Genomic DNA, 17,259 nt, shown 5'->3' with positions numbered 1-17,259 from the left:
AGAGTGCATGTGTTCATCCCAAGCTCCTCACTTATCCCTCCCCCTTATATCATATTACTCTTTAGGGAAGTAATCTGTACCAAACCAATATTGGATTCTCTTTATCAAGAAATCTACAGTCCAATGAAATAATAGTAGAAAATAGATCATTATGAGTACATACACTTATGTTTTTATTGTTTATATTGATTATAAATACAATATGCAAACATCCTGCAGTATACAGATAAAATCTATCTGTAACATAAGTTTAAATCTGTAAATTAGGCTCAAATTAAACAAGAAATAGACCATTCTGATTAATCAAGTATTTTAGACTTCACCTGATTAAAAAGTTAGATTAAAAATATTTATTGAGCAGGATCTCCCTGGTGGTCTAGTGGTTAAGACTCTGTGCTTCCAATCCCTAGTCGAGAAATTAAGAGTCCTCATGCTGAGCAGTGCAGCTGAAAAATTAAAAGGAAAAAAGTTATTGCACCCCTTGCACATTTAGGGCGATGGTTTCAGTGTCACAAGTAATAAAAAGAAGTATCAGATAATGTCCCTACTTTCCAGAATTTTAGCTTATGTATTCTTAAATTTATAGAATATTTTATAAAAGCCATTCAATATTAAATATTTAATTGAAGTATGACTCAGATTATTTTAAAAATTGCTCTGGATGTTCAGAGCAGAAAAGGATTAATGTGGTCTGATCTGGTCAAAGAGAACTTTAGAGAGATTCTGTGTTTTTAAAGAGAAATTGGAACATTTTAAATGGTTAACGTATAAATTGGGAAACAGAAATGCAGAAGACATGTTTCATAGCATCAACTTCTTAGATAAAGGGTGTTTGTACAGGAATCATGGGGAAATCAGGTTACGTGGCGAAGGACTTGGATGTCAAAGACATTACCCCCCCAGGAGGTATTTGGGGCCAATAGGAGACTTTGGAGCAGATAACAATACTATGAAAGCAAGAAAGTAGGACTAACTGATGACAAGATACAAGTAGGGTTATATAAGAAAGACGTTAGGGGCTTGAAATATTGTTGGTGGTGTAATATAGTGCCAGGCATGAAGGGTTATACTTCTACTCCAAAATAAGGAGAAAAGTGAAGAATAAAGGTCTGAATAAGAAAAACATTAGGATCAACCAACAGACATTCATACTAATTATTAGCAGTGAGATGACAACAAGAAATGAAAAACCAGAGACTCCAGAGGATCCTGCAAGATTCAATTTAGTTAGGAAAACTGGAGTATTTCTCATGAAAATAGTGAAAAACAGGAAAGAAAGCTGCTTTATCTCAAACCAAGCATCCTTATATTTTTGAGGGATAATATGTATAAGCAACCCCAAAATTAGTAGCTGACAATGTGTGTGTTCATGTTTTATCTCAGGCAATAGCTTTTTGCTTTGTCATAATGCTAAGAAATGCTAAGCACATCTAATAACTTTTTCTAAAAAGCAACTTTGACAGTGGAAGAATAAATATTCAATAGGAGCGTAATTGTTCACCAGGTCAGGCATACGGTGAATGTTTCATTGAGCCAGTGCTCCTGATAATGGCGAGAAAGCATAAATAAACAAACACAAGCATGTGTATTACTCATTAAATCATCCTTGATGGGCCTTAGACACTGAATAAAGAGAATTTATAAAAAGCCCAATGAGGTTTAAGGGCTGAATCATGGAAGAAATCTTAGGAAATCCAAGCTTTGTGTTTAGCTTATACTTCTCTTCCTGTTTTGCTCTGTTAACAAAAGTTGTTGGCCTTGGCTAATTGGTGTTTCAAATAGATTAAGGTAATGGACAAAACTCCATTGATGTTGGAGATTCATTCTTGTGGAAATGTAAAGAAATTTTAATCTGCACAGTATCTGATCCAGAAGGTTCTTCTTCTGCTAAGTGTGTTTTATTAACCATGTCAGGAGTTTTGTTTTGTTTTTTCCTTTGCGGGATCCATTCTACCACCAGGCAAAAGGAATACTCTCTCACTCTGTGAGTTCTCTGTTTGACCTAACATCAAGTAACTACCGTCTGTTCCAAGAATTGAAAACCTAGCTTGCCTCTGGCTCCTAAGGTAATGTGTTTAATTTTTTTCTAATTTATTTGTTCCTTTGGTGGCACACAGGATCTTTTAGTTGTGGCATGCAAATTCTTCATTATAGCATGTGGGATCTAGTTCCCTGACCAGGGATTGAACCTGGGCCCCCTGCATTGGGAGCGTAGAGTCTTAGCCCTGGACTACCAGGGAAGTCCCATGTCTTTAATTTTTTAGGTCATATACATCCAATTAAAACAGATTCAGTGCAGAATAAATGATAAAAGGTAGAAGGCTCTCAAAGGACAGGTATTTACTTCAAGTTAAATAAATATGGAAGGGAACAAAAATTAATTTCTGGTTTGTACTGGGAGTATTGGGCACTTTAAAATTCAACAACTCAGAAAACATCTTTCAAGACAGCATCAAAGGAATCCTGTGACCCCTGGCAAGGTCAAGAATCATGAACAGACATTATCTTCCAGATCTGGAGGAGGAAATCATATCAAAGTAGACTTTAAATCAAAGCCAACATTTTATCAGTCTCATGAACTAATAAAAGGGTGCTGTATCTTGAACCCTTTGCAAAAATTGCAAGGGATAACCTTTCCAAGTATCTACCTGCTTCTTTATCTGACTAAGCCTTTAGTCCCAGAGTTTTTCTGCTTCTCATGTGGCCATAACTCCAAAAGCCCTGTCTCATCCCTATGGGGAAATAGAGACCATATCAGGTGCTTCAAGCTGTAAGAAAAGCTAAAGGACTTGGAAGGTCAGATGATTAGGCATAGCTAACTGAAAGTTTCCTACCCATTTCCCCTTTCTTTAAATTTTGTGGCAGGAGAGACTACCCAGATTGATTTTTAGGTTCTTTTCTTTAGCACAATGTGTGATGAGCTTTGTCGGGCTGTGTTTTGACACCGTATGCACTCGAAGAAGAAGAAATCAACCCCAGAAAAGGCTCTGATGCTCTTAATTAACTAGTCAATATCTCATTAACTATGAATCTACCTGAATAGGTAAGGGAGATGGTGTGCCTTCAAAACAAGCACATGTTCTCCCTGAGTCAAACTCTTGAGTTTGTGTCCAGGGTCTGCCACTTATGAATGTTTCACCTCCAGCAAATTGTTTCAACACCACAGGTCTGAGTTCCTCACCTATACAAAGTAGATAAGAACAGTGCCTGCTCCTCCGGGTTCTGAAAGTGAAATGAGCTAACACATGTGATGCATTCAGTCCAGTGGTTCTCTCCTGCTTGGTGCTCCATACAAGTCAGCTGTTGGGACGCTGTTACTATTCCGACTCACGATGAAAACTTGATAGCAGCACAATAGTACTCTCCTTTTGTGAAACTGCCTAATTTTCCTGGGATTCCTTGTCTATCCTATCACTGTGCCCTTACCATGCTATTTCCCTTATCTGGATTAACCACTGACCCTCCCTCCACTGAATGCAAACCTGACACAAAATTTAGGATGTTTTCTCTATCTCACCCATTTCTATCCACTCGCATCCTTTCTCTCATCCCTCATCCATCCTGTGTGACATATACTACATTATCCTGAATAACCTACATAAAGTAAATATACCAACATTAGAGTTACTCTTGCCAGTAGAAAGTTTGTGTTATACCTAAAATGTAGTGTTGCTTATGCATATCTGGATGAGAGACATGTTTTCATTTTAGAAACCAAACAGAAAGAGGCTATTCTATTCCCAAAGGGGTTTACAAGCCCACTCCATTACTGTAGCAACAAAGCAAGTACTAATCATACCAGGAGAACGCAACCATTAAAGCTAAGGTCTCCGATCACAGCAGAGAGAAACTCAGAGGCAGATACTATGTATACTCAGAGCAAGTGCAGAAGCAAAGACTAAAACAGAGGCCCTGAAGCAAGAAGAAAACTGCTGTGGGTGAAAAGTGAATGAGGACAATATCACAGGACACACAGAAGAATATTTAGACTGAACTCAAACTATTCACTGAGCCTCCATGGCCATCGGTTATTTTTTCTTACTCAAGAACTGAAGGTAGAAAAATCATAGTCCACTCTTTAGGTGTTTCTAGTAGAAATAAAAATCTGTATGTCATTCTTATTGTAAAAACTGGGTTCAGCTGTTCTCAACAAATCAATTTATCAACTTTCATGAGGTCTTCAATTTTCATACATGACAGAAATAATCCAATGTGAGCATGTACCTGGGGTTTGCCCTACAAGACTATTTCCAGTGGGCAAAATACCATCGAACATCCTCTAACCACAAAACACCATTGTCTTAACCAAATCATTCTTTCTGTATATTCTGTTACTGCCTTTGTGTCTTTCACTAGAATAACTTAGGTTGCTTATAATTTGTACACATATATGGTCCTTCCATGGGTCCAGATACTCTAGGCTTCCAAATCTTTTTTTTTTTTAATGGGTGATTTGAAAATTTTAATTTCTTACAACCTTATATTTAAAAACAATAAGATATTTTACAATATCTTATATAGAAGCTGGGTTATTTCAAATTATTTACTGGGTTCACATTAGCTGTCCAGCCCACAGACTTTTTTTTTAGTTGGGATATAGTTGCTTTATAATGTTGTGTTAGTTTCCGTTGTACAATGAAATGAATCAGCTACATGTATATATATGTCCCCCCTCCTTCTTGAGCCTCCCTCCCACCCCCCAATCCCACCCATTTAGGTCATCACAGAGCACCGATATGAGCACTCTGTGCTGTACAGCAGGTTCCCACTAGCTATCTGTTTTAAGGCAATGGCACCCCACTCCAGTACTCTTGCCTGGAAAATCCCATGGACAGAGGAGCCTGGTAGGCTGCTGTCCATGGGGTCGCTGAGTCGGACACGACTGAGCGACTTCACTTTCACTTCTCACTTTCATGCATTGGAGAAGGAAATGGCAACCCACTCCAGTGTTCTTGCCTGGAGAATCCCAGGGACGGGGGAGCCTGGTGGGCTGCCGTCTATGGGGTCGCACAGAGTCGGACACGTCTGAAGCAACTTAGCAGCAGCAGCAGCAATGTATAAATGTCAGCCTCAATCTCCCAATTCATCCCACCCCACTTCTTCCCGCCCAGCGTTCATACACCCATTCTCTACATCTGCATCTCTATTCCTGCCCTGCAAATAGGTCCATCTGTACCATTTTTCTAGATTCCACATATGTGCATTATACTCATTCTTCCTATCAAAACTGAGAATAATGTCATTCTATTCGGATCATCCCACTCAGTACTTTACATGTTAAGGCTAATAACTCTTATACTTATTAGCTTATACATGTCTTGCTTCCTCAGCTTCCTTATAATCTCCAGGTCTAGAACATAGGAATTATTTTTCCTTCTTTGGAAAACTTCAAAATGCTAACTAGTTCTCTGTGCATAGTGGGATAAACATTTTACTTTACTAAATGACTGAAGAAATTGATGAAAGGCCAAACAAGTGCTTTAAGAGGGATAACAAGTTTCCTCTAGGCTCTTGGAACTTTAAACTGGAAAACTAGAAAAATTCAGATCCTAGCAAATTGCTTTAGGAGACTGTCATGGGTTTGCGGTTTGGGGATCAAGAAGGCTGAATGTATATAATCTAAACTCATGAAGACACATACACGTAAGAGCTGTTTTATTCATTGTCTTTCAATGCTCTTCATGTCATTGACTTTTTCCACGGGATGGAGGCTCTAAAGTAAAGAGGGAAAGGAAGACTCATTTTGGCTTACTCTGCATAGATCCTCAAGGATCGATATAGGCTGTTAAGTGGTTACTTAAAATAAGTGTTTCATTGTGTTGCATTTGTTATTGGCCTTAAAACTTCTGGCTGTTGGATAGCTTTGGGATTAGGATAAAAAGAAAACCTATAACCTAGAATAATCTCTTCCCCCCACATTGAAGAGGCAGCATCTTTAAGAGAGGGTAAACTTTGGGAGTCTCTTACCAGAAGCAGTGTTACCCCAGAATAATAAGGATATTCATTTTTTGGTCCTATAATGTTCCCTTCAGTACCATTTTTTAATCTCCTCTGGGAAACAAACTGCCTGATACTTAAAAATACTTAAAAGTTCCAAATATCTGGGAAAAGAAACAAAATTGTTTTTGAGTGGGAGCTGCAGAGTAAAAGAGATATGCCCAAAACACAATGAGGTATTGATGGAATGGCTTATAAATAGAATGCTGGTAGAAGAAAAAAAAATTGAATTACAGGAACAGATAACAAAGAATGTGAGATACGGATTGACATCTGGGGACTTGGGAATGTGTTGGAAAAGGTTACCATAAATTACATCCTCCTGCTACACAGCAGTAATAGTCACCACACAAGAAAAGTGTGTTTAAATTAAAATTTTCCCTTAAAACACTGCATCACAAAATATGTCTCCATGTGAACTTTAAAATGAGAGAATGAATTGGCAAGCCAATTGAGCCATTTGAGAAGCTTATAATCACTCTTGGATTCATCAATATGCAGACAACCTGATGCAGAAAAAGAGAGAGGAAGGATTTATTCCTTTCCCAGATTCATCTTTGTACTTTGCAAGGATTAGTTTCTTAGTTTTGCTGTTAATCTCTTAACTATGCTGCTATATCGAGCCACTCATCAAAAGGAAGACTCCAGGTCCTATACCTACGATGGATTCACTCAGGAAAGAGTAGGAATATTTTTTTCTAATCTTCAGAGCTCATAACCTGTTCTCCAGTGAAAACAATTTGCATTTTTTCAACATTACCAAGACCCCTAGGTTGAGCGTTCTGGCCATATTGTTGATCAGTTGTGTGACCTTGGGCAAGCTCCTTAACTTCTCTGGTCTTCAGTTTCTTCATATTTAAAATAAAGCAATTGAGCCTAACAATTTTCAAAGTCCCTGGTCATTCTGCAGTTCATGTTAATGGATTAATACATGGCACAGGTCATAATATATACAAAAAAATATGATCTAGATCCTTGTATTTCCCAATTTCAAGACCTCTTCTCTTCATAATTGTGTCTCCTGAGATTCAGAGACAAGGCAATGGAAATGGATTAAAAAACTATTCCATTTACTGTAAATATTTGCCTTTTGGTTGAGTCAGTGGTGAATTGATCTCATAGTGACTACATAAACTCTATAGAAGTCAATAGAATTATCTGAAAATATAGTGCATGTGGTAGGGAATGATTTCCATTTATCCCTTTCTCTTCCTTGTGCTAACATCCATGGGTAGGTTCTAAATTTACAGAAATGGATTTTTTCAGGTCACAATTACAGTTACACAGTTGGGCTTCTCAGCTCAGTGTGGTCATTCCTGCCTTGACATCAGGAATAATGTGTTTTCATTGTTTAAATGTTGGTGAACTACACATATCCTGAATCTCCTGACAAGGATAAGATGTCAATAGTTGTACATAATGATTGCTGTGTAAGATATGTGGTATTTACAAGCTAACAAATGAGTAATATTCACAAACAGAACTGAGAATGTAAATATATTAATTCAATTTGCTAATCCTTGCTACCCAGATATTAGTTTAAGTATAATCTTTAGTTGTAATTTGTATGTTTAAAATAGTTGTAGAAGTAGCCAATTATTTGAGTCAAGGAGAAATCTATGAAAGCTAAGTTGGAAAGAGTGCCAGTTTTGATCCATTTACTATCAAGAGGGTACCTTGAAGGAAAACCCCGAAGCACTGGAACTTGGATTGACCATTGCAAATAGGAGATGACAGTCAAGATGAGAGATGATGAGAAGACTTTGGCAGGGGTGAAAATTGTGTCAATAGCACTCAGAAAAGCTGGCACATCGACACAAGTAACAGAAAAAGACCACTCAGTCTCCCGCCCGCACTCAGGCAAATGGGCCTTTTAGCCACACGCACCTTCCACAAGAAGTCCTGAGAAAGAGACAAAGCTGAGGAGAGCAGCTGCAAGCATCTCAGAGGTGAATGCTACAAAGCCGTCTCCAGATTCTTTTGAAAATCAAAAAAAATCTCTAGCCTGAAAATTTGATGATTACTAAGATGCCCTCGCATCCTTCCTTGAGAGTTGTGTATTCCAACCAGCAGGAGCAGGACCGCTCGACCCTGTCCATGTTTTCCTGAATCTCTGTAGAACCCCATGAAGGCCCTTTAGCAGTCAAATTTCATTTCTTCTCGGCTCGGTTTTCTTGCACACCACCGTGTGCTTGTGAATCCCAGATCGGGTACTAAAGATATTTTAACTATTTGGGATAACTGCTTCTATAGAAAATTCCTTGTAACACTTTAAATGTGTTATCCAAATGTAAATATATTGATGTGAAACACACTGTTACATACCTTTCTGTGTCTTTAATGAGGCTCTTTGTCATTCCTAGATAACCAAGATATAAGAAAAGCTGGAGCTATTTTTGCTAATGCCTTTAAGAGCTTCTGGGGCTTCAGATTTTTTTTTTAATATATTAACTGATAATAGGCAGGAAACTTAGTGATTACAGAGTTCAGACTTCTCACTTAATAGATGATTCAACTTTGCTATCTAGAATTTTTTTTTTCCAATCAGCAATCCTAATCCTTTCCAGTTTCAAGTAACAACCATGTTATTGTATTTATTTCGTAATTTCATCAGAATGAGTATTTTCTCTTAGATTTTCAAGCAATCAATAAGCATTTTGTTGGGAGTACTCTTCCTCCTCTCTGAGTTATGTTAGCTGATCTAGGAGATGGAGTGAACTATTTATATCATGGTATTTCCCTAAAAAATCATTAAAATCAGAAAACAAGGTAAAAGAAATGAAGGAACAGGGGCCAGCAGATCCTGAGCTTCTGCTCCATTTAGCCAGGCTTTGCCTTCAGCATAGAAGTAAAGGATTTTGAAAGAAGAAAAGTGATGGTTCTTTTCTATTCAAAGGTGATCAAACCACATCTGGAATAAAAGGTTCCCTCCTGGACTCTTCAATTTAAGAGGAGTTAGACAAACCGATATGTGCTCAGAGGATAATGAAAAATTCCAAGACCTTGTACCGTAATGACAGATTGAAGAATAATATAGACTTTAAAGAAGAAAAGACATAGGGGATAGTGAAAACTATCTTCAAATATTGGAGGGCTTTGCAGTACAATTGTGTGAAAAAGGATCATGCTCCTATAGAAAGAGATAACCTCAATATCTCTAAAATCAGTGACCTGAGGGTATAAATGAGGACCCATCAATGTCTGGACTTTATTTAACTTCCCCGCCCCACTTGAATAACTGCAGGGTTCGGTTCCGCCCTGTTTATGTCTGTGTGCCCTCCGAGTATTTTCTTAGTACTTGCCACTTGTCCCTTCTGGTTTGTTTCCCCTGTCACCTCCATTGCCTGTGAGGGAAGGACTTCAGTCTACCGATGCTGCTGGCAGAAACCCTATTACTCTGCAAGGGGTGTGGTCTCTTCATGCCTCAAAGCTTCAAAACCATTGAAACCCAAACATCTGTGGATCCTTTAGGCTAAACTGATGTTGCTTCCGAATTGGTCTCAGTGAGGAGACCTTCCCCTCTCCCAGTAAAGCCAAGACCTGGTTACCGGGGTAAAACTGGAGACCTGATTCCTTTCCATCACACCCAAGGCAGCTCACTAAAAGTTTCTCTTTTCCAAAAGCTCTTTCTATCCATAAAACATATATTCCTAGAGCATGACACCTGGATGAGAGGGGCTGGGGCTGACATCAGTTTCACATACTCAAAGTCAGGATTAAGCTCTGACCAGAGCAAACTGGGACTGATGAAGGAAGATCCTGGAGATGCTTCAATATAAGTGGCTTTATCAGCTCAAATGCTGGAGAAGTGGGTTTGATCCCTGGGTCAGGAAGATCCTCTGAAGAAGGAAATGGCACCCCACTCCAGTATTCTTGCCTTGTGAAGAGTCAGATATGACTTAGCAGCTAAACAACAAAAACAAAACAACTCATATGTGCTACCTGGAGAATTTTTCCCCTGTCACTGTTCCTGTTTAAGTGTATACTCTATAAGCATTCTCTAGAAAGTGACCTGGAGAAGATGCCAGCAGCAAATAAGTGTTTGGATTAAATAACCTTAAAGATTCCTTCCAAGTCCAAAACTGTAGGAGTCTAATCCTGTCTCCTCTCCTGATGCTAGAATGTTGGTGATAGAGACAGATTAGTAGGGCAGTAAAAACACAGGCTTTATGACAAATACCATGTGATATCATTACATGCCGACTCTAAAATGACAGAAATGAATTTATCTCCAAAACAGAAAGAGACTCACATAGAAAAAAGACTTGTGGTGGTGGTAGGGTTTGCTGGGGGAGAGATGGGATGGGAGTTTGAGATTAGCCGATGTAAACTATTAGCACATAGAATAGATAAACAGCAAGGTCCTAAAGTATTATTGTTGTTTGGATGTGTCCAACTCTTGGGGACCCCATGGACTGCAGTACCCCAGACTTTCCTGACCTTCACTGTCTGCCAGAGTTTGCTCAGATTCATGTCCATTGAGTCAGTGATGCTCTCTAACCATCTCATCCTCTGTCTCACCCTTCTCCTTCTGCTCTCAATCTTTCCCAGAATCATGGTATTTTCCAATGAATTGGCTCTTCACATCAGGTGGCCAAAGTATTCGAGCTTCAGCTTCAGCATCAGTCCTTCCAATGAATATTCAGGGTTGATTTCCTTTAGGATGGACTGGTTTGATCTCTATGCTGTCCAAAAGACTCTCAAGAGTCTTCTCCAGCACCACAGTTCAAAAGCATCAATTCTTCATCACTCAACCTTCTTTGGAAATGGCACTCGGTCTTTGGAAAAGGAAATGGCAACCCACTCCACTATTTTTGCCTGGAGAATTCCATGGACAGAGGAGTCTGGCAGGCTACAGTACATGGGATCACAAAAAGTTGGACACTACTGAGCGATTATCATATTCAGTCTTCTTTATGGTCCAACTCTCACATCTGTACATGAAAAAACATAGCTTTGACTATCTGGATCTTCATTGACAGTGATGTCTCTGCTTTTTAATTTGCTGTCTAGGTTTGTCATAGCTTTCCTTCCAAGGAGGGAGCATCTTTTAATTTCATGGCTGCAGTCATCATCTGCAGTGATTTTGGAGCCCAAGAAAAGAAAATCTGTCACTGTTTCTACTTTTTCCCCTTCTATTTGCCATGAAATGATGGGACCAGATGCCATGATCTTACTTTTTTGAATATTAAGTTTTAAGCCCGCTTTTTCACTCTCCTCTTTCACCTTCATCAAGAGGCTCTTTAGTTCCTCTTCACTTTAGGCCATTAGAGTGGTATCATCTGCATATCTGAGGTTGTTGATATTTCTTTTGGCAGTCTTGATTCCAGCTTGTGATTCATCCATCCAGGCATTTTGCATGATGTAATCTGCATATAAGTTAAATAAGCAGGGTGACAATATACAGCCTTGACGTACTCCTTTACCAATTTGGAACCAGTCCGTTGTTCCATGCCAGGTTCTAACTGTGGCTTCTTGACCTGCATACAGATTTCTCAGGGGACAGGTCGGGTGGTCTGATATTCCCATCTCTTTAAGAATTTTCCACAGTTTGTTGTGAATCACACAGTCAAAGCCTTTAGCATAGTCAATGAAACAGAAGTAGATGTTTTTCTGGAACTCCCTTGCTTTCTCCATGATCCAACAAATGTTGACCATGTAATCTCTGGTTCCTGACAAGCACAGGGAACTATATTCAATACCCTGTAATAAACTGTAATGGAAAAGAATATGAAAAAGAATATTTGTATGTATTCTTTATATATATGAATAATAATATGAATGTATATATACATTCTTTATATATATTATATTGTTATATGTATTATATAGGAATAACAATATGAATGTATATATATTACATACATATGAATGCATATATACATTCTTTATCATATTATATATATATTATATATGAAAATAATATGAATGTGTATATATATATTTTATATATACATTTATATATATATATGAATAAATGAGTCACCTTCTGGTACAGCAGAACTTAACATAACTTGTGAATCAACTATACATCAATAAAATAAAATTTAAAAAGTAACACAGGCATTACCCTTAACAAAAAGTAGAAAACAAGGGGTCAGGATGTCGGTAGGCCCTTTTCTTAGTGCTGTTTCCAAGTGTGGTGTGTAGACACTGCATTATCATCCCCTGGGGAGCTTATTAAACTTTTAGATTCTTGGGATGAACCCTTAGAAACCACTGTCTCTCTGTTGGAAAACAATTCTCTCCAATACAGCTTGCTGCAGTGATAAGAGCGCTCCATTATCTATGCCATACAGCGCAGTATCCACAAGCCAGATGAGACTACTGAGTATTTCAAATGTGGCTGGTATGACTAAAGTACTGAAATTTTAAAATTAATTTTAATCAATTTGAATAGCCACATATGCCTGGAGTCTGTCATGTGGAACAGAACAGCTCTGAAGTCTTAGAAGAAGGGAGTTGAGAGAAAAGTAAGTTTGAGTTGCATAGGATAATGGTGGACATTGTAAGCAAAAACATGAGATTAGGGCCAGGATACAGCAAAAGTTAAAGAGAATTATAACAGGAAGCGACCTAAAAGATCCTCTAGTACAATAGCTCATAACGTTTTTGAGGTTCGGGTACCCTCTGGGAATTGTTGAAAGCAACGGATATTCAGAGTCAGTAATATGCTCAGACTAACTCATATGATAAATTTATATGAGGTTTCAGGGCAAGAGAGTTAGTAATCCCTAAAGCTCATCCCTTGTCCCCTTTCCAAACCACAAATCCCTGTTTGGGAATTCCTGATATAGTAAAACACCCCCTCATCTATAAACAGAAAACTAAACCACAGAGCCTCAGGGTTGGCTCAAAATCGTTCATTTATCATCAAACTTGGCTTCCATTGTCTCCCTGTCTGATCCTCTGTACATCTTTCTTTACCGGAGTCACGTAAACTTGTGTTTGATCTGGATAGTAGAGCTAGCTAAGATTTATACATAAAACTCAGGAGTTGGAGTACGCCCACTTAGATTTATTTGAAAGTGCAGTGTTTTTAGCAGCACTTAACCTTGTTCTCCTGTTTTTTGGAAATGAAGGAGCCACTAGTTCGATATTCAAAATGCAGGAAGAACAAGGTGCATTTGACTATCTTTTCTTTCTCTTATATGAATAAAATGTGGTTAAAGTACATCAATAAAGAGACATCTTGTTCCTTGGTGTTTGATTAGGAGAGCTTTTATGCAATTGATTTTCCAAGCTCTTAGTCATAGAGCAGAAAGGTCCCCATACGTTTCGGGAGTTTTAACTGTTAAAAATAGTTTCAGTTGCTGGGTAAATACCAATTTGCAGCAATTGGTAAGAAAAATTTCACATGACTATTTACATACATTGTAGAGAGACCATTAGCATCACCTTGAGCTATCTGTTGTTTTGCTTGTATGTGTGAAGGGAGAAAAGCCAATGCTTAATACAACACTTAGAACTCACATTTGCTATTGTATGTTCATAAATATTAATCTAGAGAGATAATTAGCTCCATAAATTTTACAATTAGCCTTTCAGAAAAGAAGTGGATACTAATGAAAATAAGGCATGCTTGTAAGCATCTCCACTGCAAGTGTTTTCACTCTAACAGCTCGGAGTCAGGTCAGTCTTTGTTTAATCTTTTCCTGAAATAAGCGTGTTTTACACTTATTCCATCTCCTTCTTGGGATGATAGCCTTGCAACAAGGAAAATAGGTTTCTATTCTTAAAATCTAAGTGCCACCTACTTAAAAACTGTTTTCTTTTTTTCTCTGAAATACTTTGGGATGACACAAAGGCCTTGGTTCACCCCCTTGCAGATGATTCCAGATCAGGCCAAGGGAAACGTACATAAGTATATTCCACAAGTGAAATCAACATCTTTATTTTCACATGTTCTTCTGCATGTGTTGATTTGAAACAATGCTCTAGTCCTTAAATCTAAGAGTGAAATCCTACGATTCAATATCAGTTGCAAAATGGGGAGATGTTGGTCCCAAAGTCTAGGTCAAGGCCCTCTTCTAGAAGCTATGTGGTATTGTGGGGAAACTAATCCATTGGAAGTTAACAGTCCTGAGTCCTAGTACAATTCATATTAAGTCTAATTAATATTAACTAAATGGGTAAACTTGGATCAATCACACAATTTCTCTTTCTTTAAGAAAACAAATTATTTATGGCTGTGCTGGGTGTTCACTGCTGCATGGACTTTTCTCTAGTTGCAGCAAGCCAGGGCTACTCTAGTTGCGGGGTACGAGCTTCTCATCGTGGTGGTTTCTTCTGTGGATCCGGGGCTCTAGGGCTTGTGGGCTTCAGTAGTTGAGTCACATAGACTCCAGACATTGCAGCAGGTGGGCTCAGAGGTTGTGTCTCTTAGGCTCTAGAGCATAGGCTCAATAGTTATGGTGTGGGGTCTTACTTGCACCATGGAATATGAGATTTTCCCTCATCAGTGATCAAACCTGTGTCTCTTGCATTGGCAGGCAGATTCTTTACCACTGAGCCACAAGGTAAAGGGTTGTAAGACTGCTCAAATTTTTCTCTTGAGGCAACCTAAAATATTCCCAGAATAGGAAATGATTTTGCTCTCTTACACCAGCCATAACTGATCATTGGTGGAGCCTGAATCCCTGTGTTTTGAAGGACAGCAAGGTCACGTCCAGGGCCAGCCCGTGTTCTGCTCTCAGACCTTGTAAGAAGTCTGACACATGCCAACTTCAGAGACCTGGATTCAAACCCCAGCCCTGCCATTCTCAGCCATGTCACCTTGACGTGGCCTCCTCTGTTCCACATTCATTAAAAAAATAGGGATAATAAAACTTATCTCATAAAGGAATCTGAAGACTAAATCAATAATGTTTGAAAAGCTCATAACTTAAAAGGTAAAAAATATTAGTTCTTTATTCCCCTACATCCCTCGAGCAAAAATTCATATCTGATCTATCGACAGAACTTCCAATTAAGCCAGGGCCATACCTGGAAGATGAGAATAATTGCAAATGGATAATGAGTGAATAATAAAAGAAAACACATATATAATGCTTTGTGTGTCCCTGGCACTGATCTAAGCCCTTGAAAAACTCATTTATCCACATCTGCCCTTTTAGAGATGAATCAACCTAAGACAAAGAGGTGAAATATCTAGCCCAGAGTGACACAGTTAATAACTGGACTGCAAGCATCCATGCTCTTAAATACCTTGCTGAGCTACTCTTGGGATGGAGGCAGGGGGGGTAAGAGGGTGCAAAGGAGTTCACATCCACATCAGTGAGAAGCCCACAGACCCCACCATGATCAAAATGCACACTTTATGTGGCCTGCCTGGGATCCACGGAAAAGTCACAGTGACAGCTGTAGGTAGGACATGCACATATCAGGTACTTTATTCTCCCCCACCTCATTTTTTTGGTAACCAACCTGCTTTATTCATTTCACTCATAAGCTTCCTTCCCTGACCCCAAAGAGTCTGAACTTGAGATTACTCTTTTTTAAAAATTTTAATTATTTTTAATTGGAGGATAATTGCTTTACAATATTGTTGGTTTCTGGCATATATCAACGTAAATCAGCCATAGCTATATGTGTGTCCCCTCCCTCTTGAAATAGGAGTTTATCTGGTGAGTCCCAGTTTGCATACTGAGATTCGTAGTTCAGTTTTTTTCTTATTCTTTTTCTTGATGGGAGTGGTTTTCCCCTTCCTGGTTTTCCTACTAAAGAGACTGACTTAACTAAATCCAAAAGGAGGAATGAGGGCCTGGATGATGACGAAAAGTAGCTTCTGGCTTTCTGCACTTCGTGGGGAAGACCCCAGGGTGTGTTAGGAAGAGACATTCGCAGCCCCGAGAGTTTATAAGATGATCACAGTGTCAGCTGGCCCCCACACACCCTGAAGAGGAGGAGCTGGCAGGAAAGAAGCGATTTCAACTTTCTGTTTTTACCAAACATAAAATTTTAACTGTTGAAAACAAAGCTGTAACCCACTTCTAACAGCTTACATGTTAAAGAAACACAAAATATGTCTTCCAACAGAACCATTGGTTTTGCAATTGTACATGTTTCACACTTATCAATCTCCTCATGGGCTGGTGGCTCCATGATCCATTCACCCCCCAAATCTCAGGGAGGCTTGAGACCACCTCCCACCCACTAGGATCTTCCCAGTATTGCTACTGAACTTGGAGCCATGGGAGGAAATTTGCTTCAACTTGAAAGCTTTTCACTGAAAGGAAAAGGCAGATCAGTGAGACCAATTACCTTGGTCTGATCTAGGACCCCACACCTGTCATTCACTCCTTCAAACCTCAGAGGAACCTTGTAGCTTCTGTGATTTCAAGGTTGGTCCAGAGGCACTGCTGTGCCACCCTGGGTTACCCGGAAACATCTTGGGGAGCCATGGCTCTCATCTTATGATTTCCTCCAGAGCAGTGATGCTCAGTGTGGTGTCTGGGTCAGGGGGACAAGCCAGGGGCAGCTCTTTCAGGGCTTGTAGATGATATAAGTTTGGTCTTAATAATTAATATATTTTGACATTTCAAACAGCATTAAAGAAATACATTAGACATGTACCTTTATCAAAAGAAGTCATGGACATCCCTGGTGGCTCAGTCAGTAAAGAACCCACCTGCAATGCAGGAGACCTGAGTTCAATCTCTGGATCAGAAAGATCCCCTGGAGAAGGAAATGGCAACCCACTCCACTCCTCTTGCCGGGAAAATCCCATGGACAGAGAAACCTGGCGGACTACACAGACCATGGGGTTGCAAGAGTCAGACACGACTTAGGACTAAACCACAACATTACCTGCAAGTCATTAGTGGAACTAAGAAGCCTCTAGCTATTCTCAGGGTACTCCAGGCTTGATCATGTGATTAAAAAACATACCCTCCTCCCCACTCTGGTGTGGATGCTAATATTAGCAGACCACTGCCTCCTTCCATTGAAATGTCAGTTTAAACTCTCCCTGCACAGCCCCTAGAGCGTTCATCACATCAACTTACTGCATCACTACACTGTTAACCACTTGGGTTAGGTAACTGTGGTGGTAGCATTCACTCCCATTTGATAGGACATGAAGCCAAGGAGGGTGAGCATTCAGTGAATAAATACTCCAGGATCTGGCCAGCTGGGGAAGAAAACATGTCCTTTCCACATCAGAGGACAAGAGCCTCTGTCCTCACTGCTCACATGAGAAAAGTTAAGAACCATAGAAATTAGGTGAGTTCTCAAAAGTCATGTAGCCTGTGAGTGGTGGAG

General features: G+C 39.2%; 1 long non-coding RNA gene across 3 annotated transcripts in view; it reads right to left on the bottom strand.

The window, feature by feature from the left end:
- Positions 1-216: 216 nt before the first annotated feature.
- The window catches only part of LOC123329271, a 34,630-nt gene continuing 17,587 nt past the window's right edge, over positions 217-17,259 (bottom strand). The window contains exons 4-5 of one of the 3 annotated variants that reach the window (XR_006544661.2): positions 16,573-16,627; positions 217-446 (exon numbers count right to left, since the gene is read on the bottom strand). This is a non-coding gene — a long non-coding RNA (uncharacterized LOC123329271). Of the gene's footprint in view, positions 447-11,527; positions 11,711-16,572; positions 16,628-17,259 lie in introns of those variants that run through there. The other 2 variants (XR_006544662.2, XR_006639995.1) reach the window with 2 other exon arrangements.

This window comes from Bubalus bubalis, chromosome 14 (genome assembly GCF_019923935.1).
Source record: "Bubalus bubalis isolate 160015118507 breed Murrah chromosome 14, NDDB_SH_1, whole genome shotgun sequence".
NCBI classification, from domain to species: domain Eukaryota; kingdom Metazoa; phylum Chordata; class Mammalia; order Artiodactyla; family Bovidae; genus Bubalus; species Bubalus bubalis.
The sequence above is the reverse complement of the archived record's forward strand: the minus strand, read 5'-3'. Positions and strand labels throughout refer to the sequence as shown.